This window comes from Hyla sarda, chromosome 10 (assembly GCF_029499605.1).
Source record: "Hyla sarda isolate aHylSar1 chromosome 10, aHylSar1.hap1, whole genome shotgun sequence".
In the NCBI taxonomy this organism is placed as follows: domain Eukaryota; kingdom Metazoa; phylum Chordata; class Amphibia; order Anura; family Hylidae; genus Hyla; species Hyla sarda.
Window position 1 is genome coordinate 43,445,166 of NC_079198.1, and position 19,118 is coordinate 43,464,283.

At 48.1% G+C, this 19,118-nt stretch overlaps 1 protein-coding gene and 1 long non-coding RNA gene across 12 annotated transcripts in view; one reads left to right on the forward strand and one right to left on the reverse strand.

The window, feature by feature from the left end:
- Window positions 1-19,118, forward strand: part of ABCG4 (ATP binding cassette subfamily G member 4) — a 522,357-nt gene that overhangs the window by 239,952 nt on the left and 263,287 nt on the right. The window lies entirely within an intron of this gene.
- Window positions 1-19,118, reverse strand: part of LOC130294047 (uncharacterized) — a 58,337-nt gene that overhangs the window by 1,410 nt on the left and 37,809 nt on the right. Inside the window, exon 2 of the long non-coding RNA XR_008848367.1 lies at window positions 688-751. This is a non-coding gene — a long non-coding RNA (uncharacterized LOC130294047). The remainder of the gene's footprint in view (window positions 1-687; window positions 752-19,118) is intronic.

Genomic DNA, 19,118 nt, shown 5'->3' on the forward strand with positions numbered 1-19,118 from the left:
GGAACCTGCTTTCAAGAATTACGAAGTTTTCTTCAAAAAGTGGGAGAATCTTATACATGATTTTTCCCTTAATATGATGCAGGCACTAAGTGAGAAAAGGGAGGAACTTTGCATCAGCCTGGATGACGAAATTACGCAAACAAATAATACTCTTAATTTGTATAGAGATAGCCGGGGGGCGTGGCCTTGGCAAGGAGCCTGCTGCACGCATGTAGCTGAGCTCCTGGAGGAATGGGGCTACCCAACTACCATGCCTATCATAAATCTATTATCATTAGACAATCATTAGAATGGTTGGTTCCTCTAGAACAGAAAAAAACATGGGTTAAGCTTGATCAGTAATGGCCGGCATAGATGAATGGAAAGATATATTGCTTAACAAATAGCTAATCCAATTGTTCAACAGACCTAGGTCTCCCCCGACCCTGTTGATAGTGGTTTAAATTCTGGAACTCAAAAGTCATGAATATAGACAACATTTAAGGTACTATTAACTCCCCAATACCATTGCACACCTTCCAACCCTTCCTTCCTAAGCTGGACATAACTCAATGGAAAGATCTAGGTATTAACTATGTCTCTGATATGTTTAGAAATAACAAGATATAATAATTTGACAAATTACAATTACAATATAACCTAATTGATTCAGATAAAAAAAAATCATATAATATCTTATATAAACACCTGTTAAAATTTCCTGAATCACACTCTAACCTCCCAAAAAGTCTTCACACATGGATCCAGGACCCTGTAAAAGAAAAAGAGAAAGGTTTGAAAGACTTTTATACTTATTTCAATGAAGGCAAATGGTTGAACAAAAATTCAGGAATGATGGGATGGGAATCTTTCTCTATGGTTGACTTCCTTAATGATAAAGAAAGCAACAGTATGTGCAAATCTGTGGAAAAATCATTGTAAGCTTGTTAATAGGTGGTATTTAGAGATGAGCGAACTTTTCAAAAATTTGATTCGGGCGATTCGCCGAATTTTCCGAAAAAGTTTGTTTCGATCCAAATTTTTTCGCGGCAAACCTATATTAAAAAAGGCTATTTCTAGCCTACATACAGCCTCTATAGGGGTATAGAACACTTTGCTGTGTTCTAAAACGCATATGGAGTGTGCTGGGGTAGTGAAATAATACTGTTATTCAGAATAACATGCAGATTACCGGCATCGCTTTTAGAATCACTGCCGCACAGCAGCACAATGACAGAGCCTGGTGGTGGCATCAGTGTCAGGAGACCATATAGTGACTGAATGACATAGCGTGGAGGTGTTGGCAGCATGAGGAGACCATTTAGTCGCTGAATGGCAGAGTGTGGAGGTGTTGGCAGCATGAGGACACCATATAGTGGCTGAATGACACAACGTGGAGGTGTTGGCAGCATGAGGACACCACATAGTGGCTGAATGGCACAGCGTGGAGGTGTTGGCAGCATGAGGAGACCATATAGTGGCTGAATGACACAGTGTGGACATGTTGGCAGCATGAGGAGACCATATAGTGGCTGAATGACACAGCATGGAGGTGTTGGCAGCATGAGGAGACCATATTGTGGCTGAATGGCACAGCTTGGAGGTGTTGGAAGCATGAGGAGACCATATAGTGGCTGAATGACACAGCATGGAGGTGTTGGAAGCATGAGGAGACCATATAGTGTCTGAATGGCACAGCGTGGAGGTGTTGGCAGCATGAGGACACCATATAGTGGCTGAATGACACAGTGTGGACATGTTGGCAGCATGAGGAGACTATATAGTGGCTAAATGACACAGCATGGACATGTTGGTAGCATGAGGAGACCATATAGTGGCTGAATAACACAGCGTGGAGGTGTTGGCAGCATGAGGACACCATACAGGGGCTAAATGGCACAGTATTGAGGTGTTGGTGGCAAGAAGAGACCATATAGAGGCTGAATGACACAGTGTGCACATGTTGGCAGCATGAGGAGACCATATAGTGGCTGAATGACACAGCATGGAGGTGTTGGCAGCATGAGGAGACCATATAGTGGCTAAATGGCACAGTGTTGAGGTGTTGGCAGCAAGAGGAGACCATATAGAGGCTGAATGACACAGTGTGGACATGTTGGCAGTATGAGGAGACCATATAGTGGCTGAATGACACAGCATGGAGGTGTTGGCAGCATGAGGAGACCATATATGTCACAATTCGGCTAGCTGGATGTGGATCCTCTGTGTCAGCGAGGGATTGGCGTGGACCGTGTCGGTGGACCGGTTCTAGGGTTGCTACTGGTTTTCACCAGAGCCCGCCGCAAAGCGGGATGGTCTTGCTGTGGTGGTAGCAACCAGGTCGTATCCACAGGCAACGGCTCAACCTCGCTGACTGCTGAGAAGGCGTGGGACAGAAGGACTAGGCAGAAGCAAGGTCAGACGTAGCAGAAGGTCGGGGCAGGCGGCAAGGTTCGTAGTCTATAGAAATAGCAGGAGGTCAGGAACACAGTATGGGTAAACACAGTAGTAGCTTTCTCAAGGCACTAAGGCAACAAGGTCTGGCAAGGAAGTGCTGGGGAAGTGAGGTAATATAGCCAGGGAGCAGGTGGAAGCTAATTAGGCTGATTGGGCCAGACACCAATCATTGGTGCACAGGCCCTTTAAATCTGAGAGCTGGCGCGCGCGCGCCCAAGAGAGCGGAGCCGCGCGCGCCAGAACATGACAGCCGGGGACCGGGACAGGTGAGTGGCTTGGGATGCGATTCGCGAGCGGGCGCGTCCAGCTATGCGAATCGCATCCCCGCCGGCAATGTCAGTGCAGCGCTCCCTGTCAGCGGGTCTGACCGGGGCGCTGCAGGGAGAGAAACGCCGCGAGCGCTTCGGGGAGGAGCAGGGACCCGGAGCGCTCTGCGTAACAATATAGTGGCTGAATGGCACAGCACGGAGGTGTTGGCAGCATGAGGACACCATATATTGGCTGAATGACACAGTGTGGACATGTTGGCAGCATGAGGAGACCATAAAGTGGCTGAATGACACAGTATGAAGGTGTTGGCAGCATGAGGAAACCATATAGTGGCTGAATGGCACAGCGTAAAGGTGTTGGCAGCATGAGGAGACCATATAGTGGCTGAATGACACAGTGTGGACATGTTGGCAGCATGAGGAGACCATATAGTGGCTGAATGACACAGCATGTGTCACGATTCGGCTAGCTGGTAGTGAATCCTCTGTGTCAGCGAGGGATTGGCGTGGACCGTGCCGGTGGACCGGTTCTAAGATGCTACTGGTGTTATCCAGAGCCCGCCGCAAAGCGGGATGGTCCTGCTGCGGCGGTAGCAACCAGGTCGTATCCACTAGCAACAGCTCAACCTCGCTGACTGCTGAGAAGGCGTGGGACAGAAGGACTTGGCAGAGGCAAGGTCAGACGTAGCAGAAGGTCGGGGCAGGCGGCAAGGTTCGTAGTCAATATGGATAGTAGGAGATCTGGAAACACAGGCTTTGGACAACACTAAACGCTTTCACTGGCACAAGGCAACAAGATCCGGCAAGGAAGTGCAGGGGAAGTGAGGTAATATAGCCGGGGAGCAGGTGGAAACTAATAGGCTAATTGGGCCAGGCACCAATCATTGGTGCACTGGCCCTTTAAGTCTCAGAGAGCTAGCGCGCGCGCGCCCTAGAGAGCGGAGCCGCGCGCGCCAGCACATGACAGCCGGGGACCGGGATAGGTGAGTGGCTTGGGATGCGATTCGCGAGCGGGCGCGTTCCGCTATGCGAATCGCATCCCCGCCGGCAATGTCAGTGCAGCGCTCCTGGTCAGCGGGTCTGACCGGGGCGCTGCAGAGAGAGAGACGCCGTGAGCGCTCCGGGGAGGAGCAGGGACCCGGAGCGCTCGGCGTAACAGTACCCCCCCCCTTAGGTCTCCCCCTTTTTTTGTCCGGCAACTGCTTCACAAGGGACGAGGACACCGGGGACTGATTGTAGGGTTTCCTCAAAGGCAAGCAGTACAGCAGGAGTGGGAATGGGGAGGGAGGGCAGAGGGTGAAGCTTGGCACGGGGCAGGGTGTCACCAGGACGGGGGCTATGAGGAGGCACGGCACAGTCCCGATAGGCCTTGGGGAGACCAGGCACAGGAGGAGACACTGAGGCCCGACAGACGGGACTGGGAGCAGAGGAGAGGTATTTCTTGTGGCAAGCAGAGCCCCAATTCTTGATCTCCCCGGTGGTCCAGTCAAGGGTGGGAGAATGAAGCTGTAGCCATGGCAGACCGAGGAGGACTTCAGAGGTGCAGTTGGGAAGGACGTAAAATTCAATCTTTTCGTGAAGGGGTCCAATGCACATTAAGAGGGGTTTTGTGCTGTAACGCACGGTGCAATCCAATTTAACTTCGTTGACCGCGGAAATGTAGAGCGGCTTGACGAGACGGGTCACCGGGATGCAGAACTTATTCACCAAAGAATCCAGAATAAAATTCCCAGAGGCACCAGAGTCCAAGCAGGCCACGGCTGAGAGGGAGGAGTTGGCAGAAGGAGAAATCCGCACGGGCACCGTGAGGCGTGGAGAAGCAGACTTCGTACCAAGAGACGCCACACCCACGTGAGCTGGGTGCGTGCGTGCGTTTCCTAGACGTGGAGGACGAATAGGGCAATCCACCAAGAAATGTTCGGTACTGGCACAGTACAGACAAAGATTTTCTTCCCTACGGCGATTCCTCTTTTCCTGGGTCAGGCGAGACCGATCGACTTGCATGGCCTCCTCGGCGGGAGGCACAGGCGTAGATTGCAAAGGATACTGTGGGAGAGGTGCCCAGAGATCTAGGTCTTTTTCCTGGCGGAGCTCCTGGTGTCTCTCAGAAAAACGCATGTCAATGCGGGTGGCCAAATGGATAAGTACTTGCAGGTTGGCAGGAATCTCTCGTGCGGCCAGCACATCCTTGATGTTACTGGATAGGCCTTTTTTAAAGGTCGCGCAGAGAGCCTCGTTATTCCAAGATAATTCGGAAGCGAGAGTACGAAATCGGATGGCGTACTCGCCTACTGAAGAATTACCCTGGACCAGGTTCAGCAGGGCAGTCTCGGCAGAAGATGCTCGAGCTGGTTCCTCCAAGACACTACGGACTTCAGCGAAGAAGGACTGGACTGTGGCTGTGGCAGGATCATTGCGGTCCCAAAGCGGTGTGGCCCAAGACAAGGCCTTTCCAGAAAGAAGGCTCACTACGAACGCCACCTTAGACCATTCTGTAGGCAATAGGTCAGACAACATCTCCATATGCAGGGAACATTGAGACAAAAATCCACGGCAGAGTCTAGAGTCCCCATCAAATTTGTCTGGCAGGGACAAGCGGAGGCTAGGAGCCTCCACTCGCTGCGGAGGAGGTGCAGGAGCTGGCGGAGGAGATGGTTGCTGCTGTAGCAGTGGCAGAAGTTGCTGTAACTCTGCGGTCAACTGCGACAGCTGCTGTCCTTGTTGGGCAATTTGCTGCGATTGCTGAGCGACCACCGTGGTAAGGTCAGCGAGACTTGGCAGCGGCACCTCAGCGGGATCCATGGCCGGATCTACTGTCACGATTCGGCTAGCTGGTAGTGGATCCTCTGTGTCAGCGAGGGATTGGCGTGGACCGTGCCGGTGGACCGGTTCTAAGATGCTACTGGTGTTCACCAGAGCCCGCCGCAAAGCGGGATGGTCTTGCTGCGGCGGTACCAACCAGGTCGTATCCACTAGCAACGGCTCAACCTCTCTGACTGCTGAGAAGGCGTGGGACAAAAGGACTAGGCAGAGGCAAGGTCAGACGTAGCAGAAGGTCGGGGCAGGCGGCAAGGTTCGTAGTCAATATGGATAGAAGGAGATCTGGAAACACAGGCTTTGGACAACACTAAACGCTTTCACTGGCACAAGGCAACAAGATCCGGCAAGGAAGTGCAGGGGAAGTGAGGTAATATAGCCAGGGAGCAGGTGGAAGCTAATAGGCTAATTGGGCCAGGCACCAATCATTGGTGCACTGGCCCTTTAAGTCTCAGAGAGCTGGCGCGCGCGCCCTAGAGAGCGGAGCCGCGCGCGCCAGCACATGAAAGCCGGGGACCGGGACGGGTAAGTGACTTGGGATGCGATTCGCGAGCGGGCGCGTCCCGCTATGCGAATCGCATCCCCGCCGGCAATGTCAGTGCAGCGCTCCCGGTCAGCGGGTCTGACCGGGCGCTGCAGAGAGAGAGACGCCGTGAGCGCTCTGGGGAGGAGCAGGGACCCGGAGCGCTCGGCGTAACAGCATGGAAGTGTTGGCAGCATGAGGAGACCATATAGTGGCTGAATGACACAGTTTGGACATGTTGGCAGCATGAGGAGACCATATAGTGGCTGAATGACAAAGTGTGTAGGTCTTGACAGCATGAGGAGACCATATAGTGGCTGAATGGCACAGTGTGGACATGTTGGCAGCATGAGGAGACCATATAGTGGCTGAATGGCACAGCGTGGAGGTGTTGGCAGCATGAGGACACCATATAATGGTTGAATGACACAGTGAGGACATGTTGGCAGCATGCCTGAATGACACAGCCTTGAGTTGGCTGATTCCCGAGTACACAGCAGGGCTTCACAATTCCCCCCCAAAAAACACAACAATTTTAGAAATGTTTGTAAAAGATTTTGGATAGCGGTTGCCACCTATGAGAAAATTTGAAATTCCCAGACCCAGGCCCCACAGCGGCATCAGTAACCCATATATTGCCTGAATGACACAGCCTGGAGTTGGCTAATGCACGAGTACACAGCAGGGCTTCACAATTCCCCCACAAAAACACCACAATTTTAGAACTTTTTGAAAAGGATTTTGGATAGAGGTTGCTACCTATGAGAAAATTTGAAATTACCAGACCCAGGCCCAGCAGCGCCATCATTTTTTGATTTGAAATTTAAAACAACCTTTGAGTGTCCCGGACCCCAGTGTGTGGGTACGAAGGACCAAATCCAACAAGCCCCCACAAAGCTCATGTGACCGTGAGATGTAGGTGCAACGTCTCCATTGCCGTGAACGGCCATTGTTTCCAAGACTTTTCGCCAAGGCAAACAATGTGAAGAACAGTGTGACACCGCCGTGCCCTGCACACATGGTATGCTGAAGGGCCACTGAGACTTGTTCGGGCAGTGGAGGCTTAAGACACAGTGGAGGATGTGGAGGCGGAGTAGCACGCTGTAACAGGACCAACGGGCTGACAGATTGTAGCAGGAAGCAGCATTGAGTACACACCAGGGCTTCAGAATCCCAAAGAAAAAACAACCATTTAAAAAAAAAATTTAAGAACATTTAGGAAAGCGGGTGCAACCTATATATTGCCTGAATGACACAGCCTGGAGTTGGCTGATGCATGAGTACGCACCAAAGCTTCACAATCCCTAATAAAAAAGACAAACATTTTTGACGAAAAATTTATAAGAAAATTTAGGACAGCAAGTGCTCTCTATATATTACCAGAATGACACAGCCTGGAGTTGGCTGCAGCATGAGGAGACCATTGAAATGCGTGATTTTTTTTTATTTGAAATTTAAATCAAAATTTGTGTTCCAGACCCCGCCGTGTGGGTACAAAGGACCTAATCTCACAAACACCCACAGGGCTCATGTGGGCTCATGTGGCCGTAAGATGCAGGCGCAACGTCTCCATAGCCCTGACTGGCCATTTTTGTTTTTTGTACCTTTGTTTAAGAGCAAGCGCATATCCAGAAGACTCTATAATGCACGACGGTGGACCACCAAAAGACATTCTTCTATAAAATAATTCTTTATGAAATAAAGAAGCAGAGTTCATCCCTCTCCGTATTTTTTTTTTTAATTTTACTTTAAAAAAATCACACGCAACAAGCGTTCAATGGTGTAATGGTTATTATTGTGGAGAATTCAAGTTTATTACTGTGCTAATTATCAGAAAATTTGAAAAAACACTACCCAAGAGTGTTTAATAACCCCATACATTGCACCATAAATGTTGAAATTTTAATTAAGCATGTATGTATTTCAAAAATACTAAAATTAAAGGCCCAAGCCCAGAAGCATCATGAAATCAAGTAGTTCCTGAAAAACACAGGGGCAGTCAGGAGTAGGCATCTGCAGTACCCAAGAGGCTTCAATAACCCCTTACATTGCACGATCAATCGCGAGATCTAGCAATAACACGTGTTTTATGCCCTCAGATGTCCTGGGCTGCACCCGCAAAACACTGAACGGACCAGCGTGTGTCTATCTTTCACCGTTCGCGATAGGGATCAGGGATTGCAATTAGAGATGAGCGAATCGAAGTTGACGAACCCAAATTCGTTACGAATTTCATGAAATATTCGATTCGCAATGAATACGAATATCGCCGCGTTCTATCGCGCAAATCGCTTCATTAAACTCCATTTTACAACGTTCCAGGCTATTGGGGACCTAAGATGGCGGATCCACATGTGAGTACATGGGGCAGGGGATTATGGGAGGGCGGGAAAGAATGAAGGTAGGCGGGCTAACCCTGAATCACATGTGAGATGCAGCCTATCAGTGTTCACTGACCCCTGTGATGTCACAGCCCCTATATAATCGGCGGCCATCTTGCCTCTCTTTATTTAATCTATGCACCCAGATGGAGAGGACGGGACTGTGTGTGTATGAATAGCTCATACCACAGCGTTACACTGCAACTGCTAGTCACATCAGCATTAGGGAAAGGCAGGCGTGCAAAGTGCTGTGCTGTTACACTGAGAAGGATCATTGATTGCTAAACCTCCTGTTCACGTTATTGAGCATTGCAGCAGAGAGGGGCAGATAGCTGTCAGCTGCCTCATACAGATCTCCAAGCTGCCTGAACTTTCTGAAACATCTTATCTTCTCATTGTTTTGTTCAGCCCAATTGAGTTTATTTTTGTTTGCTCCACAAAACTTCTGCTTCTCAGAATTGTGTGACAGAGTGCAATTTAGGGTTTAATCCCTGGATTTTTTTTTGTGGTGCTGCACTGTTGGGTCCTGCTGCTGTTCAGAAATACGTGATTGTTAAGTGGACTGTAGTGCATTTGCACCATTTTGTACCTGTTAATCTGTCAAGGGCCTGTCTACATACTGTGCAAGTCCAAGCAATACTATTTACCGGCTGTTTTTTTTTTTTTAAACAGTTTTTTCTGCGTATAGTTACGCATATATAACTGCCCTCATCAGTGCATACCGCATAGGTACATGCAAGTATTGTACCATTTAGTACCTGTTAAGCTGTCAAGGTGCTCCATACCGTCAAAGTCCAAACAATAGTATCCAACGGCTGGTGTTTTACAAAAATACAGAGTTTTTTCTGCTAATAGGCCCTCATCAGTGCATACCGCATACGTACATCCAAGTATTGTACCATTTAGTACCTGTTAAGCTGTGAAGGTGCTCCATACCGTCAAAGTCCAAACAATAGTATCCACCGGCTGGTGTTTTACAAAAATACAGAGTTTTTTCTGCGTATAGTTAGGCATATTACTGCCCTCATCAGTGCATACCGCATAGGTACATCCAAGTATTGTACCATCTAGTACCAGTTAATCTGTCAAGGGCCTACATACTGTTCAAGGACAGCCGTAAGTAATCTGCTGCTGCTCTTCTAGACAAATACTGTTTAAAGAGTAGTGTAGCGTATTGTAATACCCTCATAAACGCACTAAGTATGTCAGGCAGAGAAGTGCCAGGATGTGCACAAAGGAGTGGCAGAGGCCTAAATACTTCAGGCAGACTTGGGGCGAGTGGCAGCTGGAGTCGCAGTGAGAGGCCTGAGCTCCCGTTATCAGCCAGCGGTCCTGTGTCCACCAGCAACCCATCTGCCGTCATCGATTGGTTAACACGCTCATCCACATCATCACAAGTGACATCTTATTACACCCCCAGTCAACAGTCAGTGGGTTCCTCAGACACATCCCTCAGTTGGCATGGCCCGGGAGCAGTCCGTGTCCTCCCATTGCCTTTGTCCTATGCTGTTCCCTCTCCTAAAGAAGTATCTTATGCTGTGGGTTCAGCTCCACTATTTACTGAGGACGATCCAATAGAGGACAGTCAGCAGCTACTGGACAGCCAAGAAGGGGAGGAGACATGCGCCGCTTGCTCCACTAGGCGGCCAAGTAGTGATGCGGAGAGTGACGTGGGAGGCGGTGTTGCAAGTGTTCAGGGTCCTGAAGCAGACACTGTTGGGGAACCTGAGGAGGACATGAGTGACGTGCACACAACTGTTGATGATGATGAAGCCGATCGCAATTGGGAGCCGGGTGCAGAAGGGGCTTCATCATCATCATCAGGAGAAGAGAGGTGCAGGTTACCCTTGAGGCAGCAAGGCGGTGGCACCGTTGGCAGTCAGCATGGTGGCAGTAGTGGAAATTCAGGAGTGCCCGGGGGAGACCACCTGCTTCGCGGCAGCCTACCTTTCCGGGAGGTAGTGGAACAGGGGTTCCTGGAGACGGTGCCAGAAGCAGTCAATTAGTGCGGACAGCAGGTGGGAAAATCAGCTACTTGGCGATGTGGAAGTTTTTCATAAGGCATCCGGAGGAGGTTCACGTAGCCACATGCAAGATCTGTCGGCAGAAGGTGAAGCGTGGCCAGGGTCCCATAAAGTGGCCTGGGAGAACCGTGGCTCCGATGTAGTGGTCCAGCCTGCTGCATCACCCAGTGGCTATCCGCTCCCTCCTTCATCCAGCCAAGGCTCCACCTCCTCAACCGAAGGGAGCTGTGTGTCAAACCCTCCTTCTGTCGCTCCCGCTTTTAGTCAGCCATTCCGCCACCAATCCATGGGCGAAGCCATGTCCAAGAGACAACAGTATGCGCCCACTCATCCAATGGCGCAGAAGTTGAATGTGCTCCTGTCCAAGTTGCTGGTGTTGCAGTCCATCCCTTTTCAAGTGGTGGACTCTGCACCTTTCAGAGAATTGATGGCTTGTGCCGAGCCGAGGTGGGGAGTCCCAAGCCGTCATTTCTTTGCGAAGAAGGCAGTACCAGCCCTGCATAAGTTTGTACAAGAGAAGGGGGGCCAGTCCTTGAGCCTGTCGGCGTGTTCAAAAGTGCACGGCAGCGCCGACGTGTGGAGCTGTAACTACGGGCAAGGACAATACTTGTCTTTTACGGCTCACTGGGTAAATGTGGATCCTGCACAGCCACAACAGCAACTTGGACAGGTCACACCGCTTCCTCCTCCACGCTCTCGCTCCCAGGCAGTTGGTCCTGTTACAGTGTGCGATGCCGCCTCCTCATGCTCCACTGTGTCCTCGGCCTCCACGGCACGTCAAAATCTCGGTGGCCATTCATCGTACCATGTGTGTAGGGTATCAAGCTGTTCTTCACATGGTTTGCCTTGGCGAACGGAGTCACACAGGGGAGGAACTGCTAAAGTTAATTCGTAAGAAATCCGAGTATGGCTTACTCCACGAAATCTGAAAATGGGAACCATGGTGACAGACAACGGGAAGAACATTGTGTCCGCGCTGCGACAAGGAAGTGTGAAACATGCGCCCTGCATGGCACACTTGTTGAATCTGGTTGTCAAGCACTTCCTCAAGTCTTCACCCCATTTGCAAAACATCCTGAAAATGGCAAGGAAACTGTGCATGCACTTCAGCCACTCGTACACCGCCAAGCACACCTTCCTTGAGCTGCAGCGTCAGAACGATATCCCACAACATAGTCTTATTTGTGACGCTGCCACACGTTGGAATTCCACCCTCCATATGTTGGACAGACTATTTGAACAAAGAAAATCCATCACCGATTTCTTGATGATCCAAGCAGATAGGAGTACTCCCCTGTGTAATTTCAATGTGAACCAGTGGCAGCTCATACGTGACACCTGCCATTTGCTGAGGCCCTTTAAGGAAGCCACATTATTTGTCAGTCGCCTGGATTACGCCATGAATGACGTAATTCCACTCCTACATTTTCTACAACAAATTATTTAAACCATGGCTGGTCACGGAAATGGAGACGTAGTGACCCCCGAATTGTCAAAATTTGTCAGTGGGATGACTTCTGGATCTCCACCTTATTAGACCCTCGCTACCGTCCCAAAAAAGGGGGCCTTTTTTACACCCACTGAGAGGGAGGACAAACTGACCTACTACAGAGACATTCTACGTAGTCAGTTGGCTGATGCCTATCGGCCACATGGTCCATCCACTCGCAGGTCTGACTCGGGGGGGCCTCTGCGCTCACCTTCCACTTCCATGGCTGCATGGGAGGGGAGGGGTGGGAGGAGCAGTACCAGCTCAATCAGCAGCAGCCTGAGTCTACAGTCACTGATGAGTAGCAGGTGGTGGCATACCAGCAGGTGGTGGCATACCTTGACATGGTCATGCCAACAACCATTGAAGATCTGAACTTCTGGGAAGCCAAACTTGATTTATGGCCACAACTAGCAGAGTTTCCCTGGAAAAGCTGTCCTGCCCGGCCAGTAGTGTGCCATCAGAGCAGGTGTTTAGTGCGGCCGGGGCCATATTCACCCCAAGGCGAACTCGTCTGTCCACCAAAAATGTGGAGAGACTGACGTTTGTCAAGATGAATCAGGGATGGATCAGCCAGGATTTCCAGTCACCAATGCCAGATGCCTCAGAGTAGATTGACCAAGCTGCTACACCAACATTTCCCAATTATGGTTGGTTATGAAACCCTCTTGGGTTATCAATTAGGGTTATGGAACCCTCTTTGGTACTGCGATTGCCTGCTCCTTGCTCATCCTGTGTCTTTCAGGAACTACTTGCCTCACTGATGCTTCTGGCCTTGGGCCTTTAATTTTTGGATGTTTAGCAGTAGCTAAATACATGCTTAATGCAAATTTCAACATTCATCTTTAAATGTAAGGGGTTGGTTAGGAAACCCTCTTGGGTACTGCGATTGCCTGCTCCTGGCTCATCTTGTGTCTTTCAGGAACTACTTGCCTCACTGATGCTTCTGGCCTTGGGCCTTTAATTTTTAGATGTTTAGCAGTAGCTAAATACATGCTTTATGCAAATGTCAACATTGATCTTTAAATGTAAGGGGTTATGAAACCCTCTTGGGTACTGCGAATGCCTGCTCCATACTCATTCTGTGTCTTTCATGAACTACTTGCCTCCCTGCCCTCAGCCCTTGGGCCTTCAATTTTTGGATGTTTAGCAGTAGCTAAATAAATGCTTAATGCAAATTTCAACATTGACTTTTAAATGTAAGGGGATGGTTATGAAACCCTCTTGGGTACTGCTCCTGACTGCTCCTGACTCATTCTGTGTCTTTCGGGAACTACTTGCCTCCCTGATGCCTCAGGCCTTGGGCCTTCAATTTTTGGATGTTTTGCAGTAGCTAATACATACTTAATGCTAATTTCAACAATGATCTTTAAATTCTCGGTGCTCTGCTAGGGCCTTCTCCTACCCCGCCGGGGCTGAGCCGAGGACCTCACTAAACCATTCAATCGGTAGTAGAGACATGTGGTGTGTACAAAGGGCAGGGACTTAATGAACCTGAGCTTATGACCGGCGCTTAGTTGTGATTTTTCTTTCCTGGCAAATAATTGCAATCCCTGATCCCTATCGCGAAGGGGGTTCAGCGGGTTACCCGCACCTGTCGGTGAAAGATAGACACACGCTGGTCCGTTCAGTCTAGCGTGCGTGCAGCCCCGCACATCTGAGGGCATAACACACCTGTTATTGCTCGATCTCGCGAGTGATCGTGCAATGTAAGGGGTTATTAAAGCCTCTTGGGTACTTCTGATGCCTACTCCTGACTGCTCCTGTGTCTTTCAGGAACTACTTGACTTCCTGATGCTTCTGGGCTTGGGCCTTTCATTTTAGGATTTTTGAAATACATACATACATGCTTAATTAAAATTTCAACATTTATGGTGCAATGTATGGGGTTATTAAACACTCTTGGGTAGTGTTTTTTTTTTATTTTCTGATAATTATCACAGTAATAAACTTGAATTCTCCACAATAATAACCATTACACCATTGAACGATTGTTGCGTGTGATTTTTTAAGTTAAATTTTCAAAAAAATACGCAGAGGGATGAATTTTGTAGAAGAATGTATTTTGGTGGTCCACCGTCCTGCATTAAAGAGTCTTCTGGACTCTTGGATATGCGCTTGTTCTTAAACAAAGGTACAAAAAACAAAAATGGCCGGTCAGGGCAATGGAGACGTTGCGCCTACATCTTACGGCCACATGAGCCCTGTGGGTGCTTGTGAGATTAGGTCCTTTGTACCCACACGGCTGGGTCTGGGACACAAATTTTTATTTAAATTTCAAATTAAAAAATCACACATTTCAATGGTCTCCTCATGCTGCAGCCAACTCCAGGCTGCGTCATTCTGGCAATATATAGAGAGCACTCGCTGTCCTAAATTTTCGTTAAAATTTTTCGTCAAAAATGTTTGTCTTTATTAGGGATTGTGAAGCTTTGGTGCGTACTCATGCATCAGCCAACTCCAGCCTGTGTCATTCAGGCAATATATGGTTTACTGACGGCGCTACTGGGCCTGGGTCTGGGAATTTCAAATTTTCTCATAGGTAGCACCCGCTATCCCTAAGTCTTCTTCATAAATTTCTACAATTGTTGTGTTTTTTTTTTTTTTTAGGGATTGTGAAGCCCTAGTGTGTACTCATGCATCAGCCAACTCCAGGGTGTGTCATTCAAGCAACATGTAGGTAGCACCCGCTGTCCTAAATATTCTTAAAATTATTTTTAAAATGGTTGTTTTTTCTTTGGGATTCTGAAGCCCTGGTGTGTACTCAATGCTGCTTCCTGCTACACTCTGTCAGCCCATTGGTCCTGCAACAGTGTGCTACTCCGCCTCAACATCCTCCTCTGTGTCTTAAGCCTTCACTGCCCGGACAAGTTTCAGTGGCCCTTCCATGTGTGCAGGTCACGGCGGTGTCAAACTGTTCTTTACATGGTTTGTCTTGGCGAGAAGTCATGGAAACAATTGCCGGTCAGGGCATTGGAGACGTTTCGCCTAAATCTCATGGCCACATGAGCCCTGTGGGGGCTTGTTGGATTTGGTCCTTCGTACCCACACGCTGGGGTCCAGGACACGCAAAGGTTGTTATAAATTTCAAATAAAAAAAAATGATGGCGCTGCTGGGCCTGGGTCTGTTAATTTCAAATTTTCTAATGGGTAGCACCCGCTATCCAAAATCTTTTTCAAAATTTTCTGAAATTGTGGTGTTTTTTGAGGGGGATTGCGAAGCCCTGGTGTGAACTTGTGCATCATCCAACTCCAGGCTGTGTCATTCAGGCAATATATGGGTTACTGATGCCGCTGTGAGGCCTCGGTCTGTTAATTTCAAATTTTCTCATAGGTAGCACCCGCTATCCAAAATCTTTTGTTTCAATTTCTTAATTCATCTTTTAATCTTAGGGATTGTGAAGGCCTAGTGCCTACTCATGCTGCTGGCAACTCCGGGCTATGCCATTCATCCACTAAATGGTCTCCTCATGCTGCCAACACCTCCATGCTGTGTCATTCAGCCACTATATGGTGTCCTCATGCTTCAGCCTCATCCAAGCTGTGTCATTCAGCCACTATATGGTGTCCTCATGCTGACAACATGTCCATGCTGTGCCATTGAGCCACTATATGGTGTCCTCATGCTGCCAACATGTCCATGCTGTTTCATTAAAGGAGTAGTCCAGTGGTGAACACAGTGGTGAACAACTTATCCCCTATCCTAAGGATAGGGGAATAAGTTTGATATCGCGGGGGGTCCGACCGCTGGAGCCCCCTGCGATCTCCTGTACGAAACTCCGACAGCCCGCGGGAAGGGGGCACATCGACCTCCGCACGAAGCGGCGGCCGACACGCCCCCTCAATACAACTCTATGGCAGAGCCGAACCGCTGCCTTCCACAATCTCCGGCTCTGCCATAGAGATGTATTGAGGGGGCATGTCGGCCGCCGCTTCGTGCGGAGGTCGACACCCGCTATCTGGCCGGAGAGCCAGGGCCCCAGCGGTCGGAGCCCCCGCGATCTCAAACTTATCCCCTATCCTTAGGATAGGGGATAGGTTTTTCACCACTGGACTACCCCTTTAAGCCTCTATATGGTCTCCTCATGCTGACAACACCTCCATGCTGTGTCATTCAGCCACTATATGGTGTCCTCATGCTTCAATTTCATCCAATTAGTGTCATTCAGCCACTATATGGTGTCCTCTTGCTGCCAACACCTCCACACTGTGCCATTCAGCCACTATATGGTGTCCTCATGCTGCCAACACCTCCATGCTGTGTCCTTCAGCCACTATATGGCGTCCTCATGCTTCAGCCTCATCCAAGCTGTGTCATTCAGCCACTATATGGTGTCCTCATGCTGCCAACATGTCCATGCTGTGTCATTCAGCCACTATATGGTCTCCTCATGCTGACAACACCTCCATGCTGTGTCATTCTGCCACTATATAATGTCCTCATGCTTCAGCTTCATCCAAGCTGTGTCATTCAGCCACTATATGGTGTCCTCATGCTGCCAACACCTCCACGCTGTGCCATTCAGCCACTATATGGTGTCCTTATGCTGCCAACACCTCCATGCTGTGTCATTCAGCCACTATATGGTGTCCTCATGCTTCAGCCTCATCCAAGCTGTGTCACTCAGCCACTATATGGTGTCCTCATGCTGACAACATGTCCATGCTGTGTCATTCAGCCACTATATGGTGTCCTCATGCTGCCAACATGTCCATGCTGTGTCATTAAGCCACTATATAGTTACATAGTTACATAGTTAGTATGGTTGAAAAAAGACATACGTCCATCAAGTCCAACCAGGGAATTGAAGGGAAGGGTGTAAGGGGATAAGGGAAAGGGATGAAGTTTTATAATTCTGCATAAGCATTAATGTTATTTTGTTCCAGGAATGTATCTAACCCTGTTTTAAAGCTGTTAATTGTTCCTGCTGTGACCAGTTCCTGAGGTAGACCGTTCCATAAATTCACAGTCCTCACGGTAAAGAAGGCGTGTCGCCCCTTTAGACTAAAGCTTTTCTTCTCCAGACGGAGGGAGTGCCCCCTCGTCATTTGGGGGGGGGGGGGGGGGGTTAACCTGGAACAGTTTTTCTCCATATTTTTTGTATGGGCCATTTATATACTTATATACGTTTATCATATCCCCCCTTAAACGTCTCTTCTCAAGACTAAACAATTGTAACTCCTTTAATCGCTCCTCATAGCTACGATGTTCCATGCCCCATATTAGTTTAGTCGCTCGTCTCTGCACCCTTTCCAACTCCGCAGTGTCCCTTTTATGAACAGGCGACCAAAACTGAACAGCATATTCCAGGTGAGGCCGTACCAATGCTTTATAAAGGGGGAGTATTATGTCCCTGTCCCTCGAGTCCATGCCTCTTTTTATACATGACAATATCCTGCCAGCTTGGAAGCAGCAGCCTGACATTGCATGTTATTCTGTAGTCTGTGATCTACAAGTACACCCAGATCCTTCTCTACCAGTGACTCTGACAGTTTAATCCCCCCTAAGACATACGACGCATGCAGGTTATTAGTACCCAGATGCATAACTTTACATTTATCCACATTGAACCTCATTTGCCAAGTGGATGCCCAGACACTTAGTTTATCCAAGTCATCTTGTAACTTATGCACATCCTCTATAGACTGTACCGTGCTACAAAGCTTGGTGTCATCTGCAAAGATAGAAACAGAGCTGTTAATACCATCCTCTATATCATTGATAAATAAATTAAACAGCAGCGGGCCCAGTACTGAACCTTGGGGTACACCACTAATAACAGGGGACCAATCAGAGTACGAATCATTCACCACCACTCTCTGGGTACGATCCATGGGCCAGTGTTCAATCCAGTTACAAACTAAAATTTCCAAGCCCAAGGACCTTAACTTACCTGTCAGACGTCTCTGAGGGACAGTATCGAACGCTTTGGCAAAATCCAGAAACACTATATCCACAGCCATTCCTCTGTCAAGGCTTCTACTCACCTCTTCATAAAAGCAAATTAGATTGGTTTGACAACTTCTATCCCTAGTAAACCCATGCTGGCTATCACTTATAATACTATTATCCCCTATGTATTCCTGTATGTAATCCCTTATAAGTCCTTCAAACAATTTACCCACAATGCACGTTAGACTTACCAGTCTATAATTGCCTGGCGAAGACCTAGAGCCCTTCTTGAAGATTGGCACCACATTCGCCCTGCGCCAGTCCCCTGGCACAATACCAGACACCAGAGAATCTCTAAATATCATGAACAGGGGTACAGATATTACTGAACTTACCTCTCTAAGAACTCTTTGGTGTAGTCCATTCGGCCCTGGAGATTTGCTTACATTTACTTTACTTAACTTACCTTGTACCATCTCTACATTAAGCCAGTTCAGTACATTATATGATGTGTTACCAGCACTGACCTGGCTAATGTCAGCTCCTTTTTCCATAGTGTATACAGAACTAAAGAACCCCTTCAGTTGCTCCGCCTTCTCTTGATCGCCCGTGACAACCTCCCCATTATCATTATTAAGGGGTCCTACATGCTCTGTCCTTGTTTTTTTTGTATTTATATATCTAAAAAAATATTTAGGATTAGTTTTGCTTTCTTTGGCCACCTGTCGCTCATTTTGAATTTTTGCTGTTTTTATTAAATTTTTACAGATTTTATTAAGCTCCTTGTACTGTTTAAATGTTATAGCTGACCCATCAGATTTAAATTTTTTGAATGCTATTTTTTTATTGTTTATTGCTCTTTTAACCTCATTTGTCAGCCATGTAGGATTTAGTTTTAATCGTTTATATTTGTTCCCCTTTGGTATATATTTAGCTGTATAGTTATTTAGAGTTGATTTAAAGATGTCCCATTTACCTTCTGTATCAGTATTTGACAACACCTCCCCCCAGTCTATGTCCTGTAGTGCAGCTCTCAGCCCAGGGAAATTTGCCTTTTTAAAGTTATATGTTTTTGCCTTCCCCGCCTGTCTTTGTTTTCTACATTTTAAGTCAAAAGTAACTATATTGTGGTCGCTATTACCAAGGTTTTCCCGCACAGTTACATTACCAACCAGCTCTGTGTTGTTAGAAATGATCAGATCCAACAAGGCATCACTTCTTGTTGGGTCCTCCACAAACTGGCCCATAAAATTATCCTGCAATAAATTTAGGAATTTTCTCCCCTT